Source organism: Passer domesticus, chromosome 6, assembly GCF_036417665.1.
Source record: "Passer domesticus isolate bPasDom1 chromosome 6, bPasDom1.hap1, whole genome shotgun sequence".
NCBI lineage: Eukaryota > Metazoa > Chordata > Aves > Passeriformes > Passeridae > Passer > Passer domesticus.
In genome coordinates, this window is record NC_087479.1 from 43,136,555 (window position 1) to 43,146,990 (window position 10,436).

At 40.1% G+C, this 10,436-nt stretch overlaps 1 long non-coding RNA gene across 2 annotated transcripts; it reads left to right on the top strand.

The window, feature by feature from the left end:
* Nucleotides 1-3,769: 3,769 nt before the first annotated feature.
* Nucleotides 3,770-9,782, top strand: LOC135302145 (uncharacterized). 2 transcript variants are annotated; one of them, XR_010363851.1, is made up of 4 exons: nucleotides 3,770-3,804; nucleotides 4,095-4,163; nucleotides 7,960-8,032; nucleotides 9,554-9,782. It is a non-coding gene; the product is annotated as an uncharacterized LOC135302145 (long non-coding RNA). The 2 variants fall into 2 exon arrangements; XR_010363850.1 differs by lacking the exon at nucleotides 3,770-3,804 and having other exon boundaries at nucleotides 4,042-4,163.
* Nucleotides 9,783-10,436: the final 654 nt, after the last annotated feature.

Consider the following 10,436-nt stretch of genomic DNA (forward strand, 5'->3'; position numbering starts at 1 on the left):
CAATAAATATGCTAATGAAATTCACTGCCAGCCCTGGATGGGAGAAAATGTCAATACAGAGAAAACTTTGAATATCACAAAAGAAGAACTGAAATTCTTCTGGGACCAAAGTATAAGATAAAAGGACAGAGTACAAAGTCATGCATTCAGGACTAAAAAAAAAAAAAAAAATCTGCTATATGCTAGAAACAAGTTATCCATAGATAATTGGGTGACAATGAGACAATACAATGATTCAGCTGTAATAAAGGCAAAAGTGATTGAGGATATTTTCGAACAAATGTTTCCAGATGAAACACCAAAGTTATGTGCTGTAAAAGCACACAGAAAAATCTTGTTTATTACAGGCAGTTTTGGATACTGATGTTCAAGAGTGACAAGTTCAGCCTGAAGCAATTCAGGGAGGAGTATCAGGAGCAGGGGATGGCTGGAGTTAGACTTATGAGTGGGCATTGGTTAAAAAGAATGACTGAGAGGATCTATGATTGCTTTATACAGATCATTCTGGGACATAGATGCCAATGGGGGCAGAGAGCTGTTTAAGCTAAAGGACGTAATCAGACCATGGAGCATGGAGCTGTTAACAGGCTATGACTAAATATAGGCTGCCAGTGAGAAGCTTTCTAACTATTAGGAGACTAAAACTGGAATAGCCTCTTTCTACACTATCATAGCAGCAGAAGCAAAACCCTGAACTGTATTTTATTACAGCACGAGGCTGGAAAGTGTTCTGGACCATGGCTGTCTGTAGTGGGAGATTAATCTGAAATTGTGCATTTGTTAGCATAAATTCAGTATGGGTAAAGCCTTATCTCCACTAGAATGCAACACAGCTAAAAGGCTGTGGACACGCACTACAAATTCATTCTTGCCAATGAAAGAAACAACTGCTTTCAACAGCTGGTGTGAGTGTCCCTGTGCTGAAGTTATCACTCAAACCAGTCAAGCAGCCGTCCTGAGTCATTGCAGGCAAAACCTGACAGGTCACTTTAAATTTTCTCCCTGACACTGGCTGATTCTGCCTGAAGCAATTTAGGGAATGCTCATGAAAAATACTTTGCTGGCAGATCCAGGAGACTAGCAAGATGTGGTAATTCCCACCCCCAACATAGCTGGACCAGAAACATTATATTTTTCTGCATCTAGTTGTAGTGGGCCACAAAACTGTATGACTATTTATTTTGGTCCTTCTTGAACAGGTATAAACATACTCATGCTAATATAAGTCATTCCCAAATATTTTACTCCAGGATATATGTACTGTTTTACTAGGATATATAATGATATAAATATTTCAGTGCAATATAGTGTTCCTAATCTCAGCAGTTGTAGTGGGTTAAAAGCTATGTGTGGATGAAGCCTAGAAAAAGCCGGCATTATCTATCTGCTCTCGTTCTGATGAGACCAAAGCAATAGTAATCACATTACACTGAAGTCCTGACACAATTAGCAAGCATGCTGAAATGAAAAAAACTTCACTTTAGTGCCCCTGAAAGCTTTATTGTAGTTAGCAAGTGTTCATTTTCATAATAATATAATTGGAGGAATGGAAAATTGCAGGTAATTGCTGTTGTTGTGACCTTGATCTTTTAGTAATGTAATTAATGTAATTGCTACTATTTTGAATAGTATTCTTTCATGGGCAGCTTCAAAGTCTTTGAGGAGAGTGATGAGGGCAAAGGTGCAACATAATTTTTTTCCCCTGCACCTCTCTTGGCATATGGAAAATAATTCACCTTTCACTAAAATTCTGGTTTGGGTTTGGGAGCTTTTTCCTTCAGTTTTCCATATCCTAATTTCCTACATGACTTGTAAGTGTTTATACAACATACTCTTTAAACTGTTGACAATTTTTGAAAATCAACACTATTAAAAATCTTTTAAAAATCAAATAATTTTGCTTAATGGCAAAATTTTGGTTTTGCCATTTTGTTTACCTTACTCTACAGTAGCTTTTGTGATTAAGAAATACCTCACATATTGATTTTCTGAACAAGATAAAAATGCCTCAAAAGTGAATGTGACATATTTACCTTTTCACACAGAGAATAGAAGGTTCAATGTTATTTGGACAGAAAATGCCCATATGCACTGTTGGCTACAATCTAGTAGCACGGAAGACTCAAAAAAACTTCAGCAAATGCCTGGGGAGGGAATTAAAACAAGGACAAGAAAATACCTCTCCAGACCACTCTGACAGATTTCAACAATTTCCACCTAGGACTCTCTCTGTACTTGTTTTTATGTTTAGCAGGTCTTGAAGGTTTTTTCTCACAAAGCCATTCATTCAGTTATTGAACCTAAGTAAAAATTAAGCTACAAATAAAAATTAATCCACAGTCTTGCCTCAAATACACACTTTCTTATTCTTAGACTTGAAAGTACCATGCTATGTACTTTTTTGTACTTAATTTCCCCCTCATCCGAAGCCAGTGAGCAGCTCTTTCCAATGCACCTTCAGGACCCTGTGGATCTCTACAAGATCCCTTTCCAAAGGAAATATTTGCTATATCGCAGAATCACAGATGATAAATTATAATATAGAACTAAAACCTGAGAATCTGTGGTGACTTACTGTGACACACACCCACATCTGGACTCAACTCAAGCATTTGTTTTTTGGCTTTAAATTAATTTCTTTCCTTTTGTTTTCATTTTAGGCTTCTCTTTGTTTTATGCCCTGTCTCTTCAGGTTAAGATTTCTTTCATCTTCTTGACATTCTCATCCATTTTTCCAGCAACAAGTAACACTGAGGTTCCCCTCTGCTAGAACACTGATTCTCACAGACAGATCTCTTGGCCTTGGCTGTCAAGATTACAGGATTATAACCCCCAAGTGATAGAAAATTGAGATCTATTTCATACTGCCTAGGTCCTCATCCATCTGCTGTCAACATAGGTGCCTTGTCTCCAAACACTTTTTTTTTTTTTTGCATTGTTTTTAAGCAAAACAGTTGTCTTCTCTTTTTTTTCCTTTTTTTTTTTTCCTCCTTTTTGGTCAATCTTCTTTATAATCAAAATCTGCCCAGACATAGGGCTCAGAACTCATACAACCAAGTAGAGAAGTGCTTCATGGCAGACTTGTGACTCCACGAGGGACCCACACTGGAGCAGTTCCTGTGGTGCAGCCCGTGGTGAAGCAGCTGTGCTCCTGCAGCCCATGGAAGACTCTGAGTTGGGCTGCACGAATGGTGGATTCCAGCAGGAGCCCCCTGCTGCAGCCAGCCTGGAGACCAGGGGAGGAGTTCACTGCAACCTCGTACCAGGAGCCAGGGGTGGAGTTTGTAATGGATGTGCCTTTAAGTTGCTGTAGTCCAAGACGTGAGCTGTTGTTAGGAGGAGAGTCACTATAGGAGTCACTATAACAGGAACCACCAACCAAGGGAGGAGGGGCCTTACAAGAAGCAGCTGCAGTGCAGCAGTGACCCAGCGGGAGCTGGTTTGGTGCCCAGTAACTCCTCACACACACCACCTCTCCACTCCAGAGTGAGCACCATAACAGACGGAGCCCAAAGTCATGGACTAAATTAACTCAATTAACATTTTGAGAACATTTTTGGACATTTCATAGACATTTTGTAGACATCTATGGCAACAGTGTTAAGGCAACAATGTTTGTGTAGCATAGCACAGGATGGGAAGGAGGGATGTGGTTAATAAGATGGTTTTGAATACAATAGGACCTGGCCATGATGTAAATGATGCAGAATAGAAGGTGGAATGTTCAGGGTATGTTTCTGCTTCTTGTACAGCCACAGTGGTGAGGGAGCCGGGGATGCAGGGGAGGAGACACAGCTGGGACAGGTGACCCAAAATGACCAAAGGAACATCCCAGACATGGCATCATGCTCACTGTATATAGTCGGGAGAGGAAGGAAGAAGGGAAAACATTTGGAGTGATGGCATTTGTCTTCCTAAATCACTTCCCAAGCCCTGCTTTCCTGGGGATGGCTGAACACCTGTCTGCCCATGGGATGTAGTGAAAGAATTCCTGGGTTTGCTTTGCTCCTGTGCATGGCTTTTGCTTTACCTACTACACTGTCTTTTTCTCAGCTTGTGAGTTTTCTGGTTTTACTGTTTTGATTCCTCCCCAGTCCAGCCCAGTCCTGCTGGTGAGGGAGGAACCAACTTGGTTGCTGACTGGAGTCAAATTTTGGCATCAGGTAAAAGATATTTAAAGCTAGTTACTTACCTCATCCCTCTGCTAGCTCATACTCCCATTAACAAAGAGACACAGAACATAATTTATCATTATCCTTCTCTTTAAGAGTTTATACTGTAATGATTTCCTTAGCTTGAGGTCTTTCTGGAAGTATTTTAGGGTGTAAATAAGATTGTCCTGTGAATATATTTAAGTGTATATTTTTACTCATTCTGTAGTTGCATGTTCAGTCTGAGTTTGTAATCTAAACCAAGCCTCCTTCTCTGCAATAGTTTACTCACTGCATATGGAAAGGGCACAGAGAGAACACAAATGTAACAACCTGAATGTTAATTATCTTCTACTTTTAACTTCCATGTGGAAACAGTTTGGTAAACAGGTTGAAAGCTCTGAAAATATCTCGAGGGCGCATTCCAGCCCTGGGGAAGCATTTTAAAAAACCCACATAAGATGGTAAGGCTTTTGTAGAATTCCATCAAGGAAACAGTTAAAAACTAGCTTTTCAAGTCAAGGTTACTGCAAGTGTATTATCATGATGGCAGCCACATTCTTCTCTTCTTCTGGTCTAGTTGAAAGTCTCTAGAGCTTCCTCAGCCAAATATCACACAGCTCCTGAATATATTCTCTGCTCTGTTCCCTCTCCTATTAAGTCCAAACTTCTTCACACAGCTTTCTCAGCGTCCTCTTCTCCCTGTGTTCCCTTGTTTTTCCTCCTTGCTGCAATCCCCTCACTTCTGGTAAGGATAACGTCTTTGTGCCTTTCCTCATTCTTCTTTCCATTACTGCCCTCGTGTGGCTTCAAATTCTGCCTTCCCCAAGTGCATCGAGCAATCCTCTTCGGCGCTGTAAGATCAAAGACAGTCCTTCCAGCCACGCACACTCTTATTCTTCTGAGACAACATAGGAGACAGAAGGATGGGCTAAGATCTCCCATGCATATTTGTTTTTTCAGAACATGCTGCAGAGCTGGGGTTGAATAGCATATGAATAGAACATCTAAATTCCCAAAGTCTTCATTTGCTTTCTGAGTTCCCTTTGAAGAAGTTATGCTTCTATTGATAATTATGGAAAACTTCCAAAAATCGCTCTGAGTTTTAAATGGCAGCAGAATTTGGTCCCAATGAGGGCAAGAAAGTTATAATTCTTCTTGGATTTGGCACCATAAAATCATATCATTAACAGAGGGATGAGATATGACCTAAACCTTGGGACGAGTGAACAGCACAGAAAAATTCTTCAGTGTTAACAGACCTTGGAGATACAGCTGGATTTCTCACATATGCACAGCAGCAGCTAGGGCTCTTAAATCATGAGGCTTTACAACACCCTACTGAACAAGCAGGTAAATCTACTGATCAGAATTGATTTTCTGCTACCTTGTCACAGAAGAAAAAGCTCAAATTTCTTTGGTGATGAAAACAGACAGAGAAAAATCTGCACCAGTTTTCAGTTAATTTTAAGCTAAATGATGACAATGAGTAATGTGAATATTTTGTTTTCTATGTAGTTTAATCCCTGGTGCACTTTTTGTTTAGTTACAACATGCCTCAAATAGGAATGCATTAAAGCAAAATATAAGTTTTAATAGCAGAACTTATGTGGAGAGAAGTATACATGTGGGCTCTATTCCCCTATACCATACCAGCTGTAGGAAATTTATTTAGATTTTTTCTGCATCTGCTGCCTCAAAATGAACATTTTTATGCTCATTAGGGATACATCCTGATGAAAATGAACTTTTCAACTACTCTTAATGTTCAATTGTTGGCTGGTTTTTTTTTTCTGGTACAAACCTCATCCTGCCTGTGTGCACATGCCCAACAGCATGTTCTCAGAAGATGGGAGAATAACATGTCAGATCCTCCCCTGACAGTTTTGTGAGCCCTGCTCGTGCTGCTCACCCAAGGCTGTGTTCTTTATGTATCAGGAAAACAGCAAGAAATGGCTTTCAGGAACCAGGGAGCACGGAGTTGGACAGAGTGTGAGCATAGCTGTGTGTTTAAACATGCAAAAAGTGTCAGAAAGGAGCTATTATCTTCATTAAACACTAAAAACTAGACAAGTGAGCAAAAGTGTGTCGGAAGTTCCAGATTATCTAGATCATATTTTGCTGTTAGAGATCAGTGTCTGGGAGGACTAGGACTAGGCTCTCTGTGTACTATTAACTTTCTGTGTGACATTAGATGAACTATTTGCATATATTTGTAAGCATTTATTCAAATTACCATATTAAAATGCCTCCACTGAATTTCACCTTTTTTGAAACATTACAACACTGCCATTCCTCAGCCTACAAAACACTGTCATCAGCTGTTACATAACCAGAGGACCAGATATTCCTCCTCTCACAGGCATTTTAAATGCATATCTTCATAGTTAATTGCCAAACTATCAAAAAAGATCCTGACCTGTTAAGCCAGATGCTGTACAAAAACATGACAAAAATCCAAACCCTCCCCAGAGAGCATGAAATGTAATCTGAAATAGAAGACACAAACAAAAAAGAAGAATTAAGTGTGATAGAAAAGAAATCAACAGGTAAGTATGTAATCACTACCTGTGTCATAAATGGTGCATCATATCAATAATGTGATTATTATAAAATTTAAAACAGCCAAGAAACCACCTTCACTGCAGCTGTTTGTATAGGCTGTGGCTACCTATTCTTCACAGGGTAGTATTTTCTTCTCACCTTCTTGCATTTTACATTTCACAAAGTCAGACTTCTATGAGTGTTTCAATTGCATAAATTATTATCATTCTTTATGCACCCAAACACTTCAGCAAATGAAGCAGATGCCTGCCTTGATGAGGATTCGGTCTAAAACCATAACTCAAAGGCTTTTGCTGATGAAATATTGTCTACTCTTTATGTGCTGCTTTCTTCATAATATGCATAAATATGGAAAGCTTACAATTTCTGATGGTCTAAGAATGTTCACCTTGATTCTAAGACAATTTGTTGGGTTCTAATGTATTTAGAACTACATCATTAATCCACATTCACAGAGGAAAAAAAAAAAAAAAAAAATCAGAAAAATCAAAAAGTGACAAAAGAAGGGGAGAAAAAGAAAGAAATTGAGAAGGAGGGATTTATTTCATTTTAATTAATTCAGTAATTCTTCATCTGTATGCTTGGCTTCCACTTACAACAATGCAGGGATGTGCAGAAACATTGCTTAAGAATCTTACATCTAATTTATACAAATCAGACTAAAAATTCACCTGAATACTCAGAATATCCTTCTTTGAGGGGAAAAATATTTAATAAAACTCTATTATGAGCATATGAAAGTAAACAAACCCATTTTAAACAACAATTTTACTTTGAAAAGTAAAAAAATTAAATTGACTGTTGTAAAAAGGAGGATTTGCCTTCCACAAAACCCTCACTTTCAGCTTCATTATGCAACTTAAATGACATCCATCTGCATTTTAATCCCTGCTTGGAAGTCTGCTGGTAGAATTAATAATTATAATCAAAACCCATGAAAGTCCATGCTAATGATAAGATAAAGAACTTACTCCCACCACCTACAGTGAGCAGCTAATCTTCCTCAGTGTCCTAATCTACTGATGTACCGGGTTTGATCTGAAATAAGGGCTTAATAATGAATAATCTGCCCATGAATGATTCTGCTGAGCAGAAAATGGAAGATTAAAGAAGGAATTCTGAAGAATTACCTGTCTCTGATTTTCTCCAATTTTAAGATTGCTTCTCCAGTGCCCTCTCCCTTCCCCAGAAAATAAACCAAACCAAATCAAAAACCCAAACTAAAACCCACCTTTTTTGATAGTTGCTGCCACCCTAAGGACACAAACAGCCAGAGCTGCAGAAAAGTGGTCCCTGCGTGGCTGCATCTTGTGCAGGTGTGTGCTGGTTTTGTCTGGGGTAGAGATGTTTCTTTTCATAGTTGTTGGTACAGGGCAATGTTTGGATTTGTGCTGGAAACAGTGTTGATAATACAGTGATGTTTTCTTACTGCTGAGTAGTGCTCACACAGAGCCAAATGCTTTTCTGCTCCTCTCCCCACCCCACCAGCAAGTGGTCTGGGAAAGTGCAAGTTGGAAGCTTTCTTTTTCTCATTTTTATCCTTCCCATTCTCTTCTCCCCATCCCACTGGGGTAGGGAGTGAGTGAGCAGCTGTGTGGTGCCTAATTGCTGACTGGGGTTAAATCACAAGAGGATATTTGGTGTAAAGCTGCAAGCTGTCATTAGCTCCAGAGAACCGAATCATCAGTGGAGAAATGTAGGGAAGCCAAGTCCCTTCTTTAATAAACAGTTTGAGAGTTTGAATTTGGCACTTGCAGAAAGTCGGTTTCCTGCCTGTACTGTTTAACAAAGTTAATCTCTGTGCATATGTACTCTACAAAGCTGAGGGAGGTGAGACAGATTGCAAAAAATATTTATTTACTTGTGTATGAAATCAGCAACCAGAGAAGGGCTATTTAAGCTTAGCAGATGTTTCACTGTTACAACTGACTTCCTTACCCAGATTTGAAAAAATTATCAAGGAGCTGTAAATTTCAAAATTTTCCGTTTCAAAGGCATTAGGTATCTTCATTTTTGAATGACAAACTTGGAACGCCCTTGAGGATGTATGTACTCTTTTGGAAACACAGAGCATAGGGAATCAAGGCCCTTTATTCTATCCTTAAGTGAGTATCCAAATATTGATGAAGGTTGATGATCTTATTGATGTCATTTGACCTGTGACTGAGCTGCTTCATTGAGACAGCAGATACCAAAAAGACATCTGACTCTGAAATCCATACCAAAAAATGGCAATCATGAAGGAGTGTACTTTGTTGACATAAGGTGGTTCAACAAAACCTGAAATACTAAACACATAAATGAAAGCTTATTTAGTTCACCAACAAATACACTACACAATTACTATACATGTGTTGATTTGGATGTGCAAGAGAAAAATTAATAATGAGCAGGCAGCATTTTGAAAATGAGTGTACTGCACAAGAGAGTCATTATCAAATTCTTCAAGTACTTTTCCAACTGAAAGAGAATATTCATCTACAGTTGCTTTTACTCTAGTGATCTTTATCAGAAAGAAAAAGGATTAGTCTAATATTCTGGGCAAATTCACTGGAAGAGACAGTGCTTCCACCAAACCCAGCAGGAACCAAGTGTAGGCAAGAGGTGATAATGAAAAGTGGATGAAACCCCAATCTTTATTCACTGTCCCATCCATAACCCTCCCATCAGAGCTGGTTGGTATTAAAAGCCTGTTTAAGGCTCCTGCTCTCCCAGATGGCAGATACCTACCAGGGCCCCAGGCAGGACAACATCTGGGATGCGATCAGGTCACTCTACTTTACAGTAGTTTCCCAGCCCATGAGAAATTAATGATCTTCATTGTCCCTGTGTTGTAGTGCCAGGCAGGGGCCTCGGTCTCTAGATGACTGGAAACGTCAAAGGGACATGGGACAGAGGAAGAAGAATGAGGAAGGTGGAGACCAGCAGAGGAAAGAAAATGCACCCTAGCAAGCCAAAGTAGGACCATACTGCATGCTGCAGGGTGGGGAGAGGCCAAGTTAAACTCCAGGTCCTTAGTTTCTGATTTCACCTTTGCCTTATTCATCAGTCACAATCCTCGCCAAGTCCCAGAGTACAAGAAAAAGCTGCCTTCCATTTGGCATGATGATCTTCAGCAGTGCCTGGTGGATGTGGCCGTGGGGGAGACAGGGAGGAATATTCCAACTCCAACTGTACCCAGCCATGGAGCGTGCTGCCCAGAGACTGGTTAGGTGCTGGCAGAGTCTGCTCCTGGCTCAGGTGCCAGTTTGCCTCTTCACTCCTCTGTGCAGCTGTGTTTGCCTTGTGCAGAAGTCGTAGCCACTTCTTGGTTCACAGGGTCACTGCCCACCTTCCCCAGGCTGCTGGTGGGGCAAGTGGGGCTCCTGGGCCCCCAGGGAGCTTCCAGCAGCGAATTTGAGATTATTTCACTGTGAGCAGGGATGCTGATGAGTCAGATGTGAGCCACCAAGCTCCAGGGAGGATTTTGTGTCATGGAAAGCACAGTTTTATACCAAAACTGCCCCAGGACAACTACTGGCAGGGAAGGAGAGAGCTCCCAGAGCATCACACAGCAATTGTTCAAAAAATAAAGCATCACCATATGCTGAAACCCTTTCAGGGCCTTGACTGTTCTATGAACAGATGTCTTTCTTTCAATTTAAAGTTAAAAAGCAGGCAATGGTTTGGTGGACCCTCGACAGAACCCTAATATAACTTATCTGCAGTCCTTTTACGATG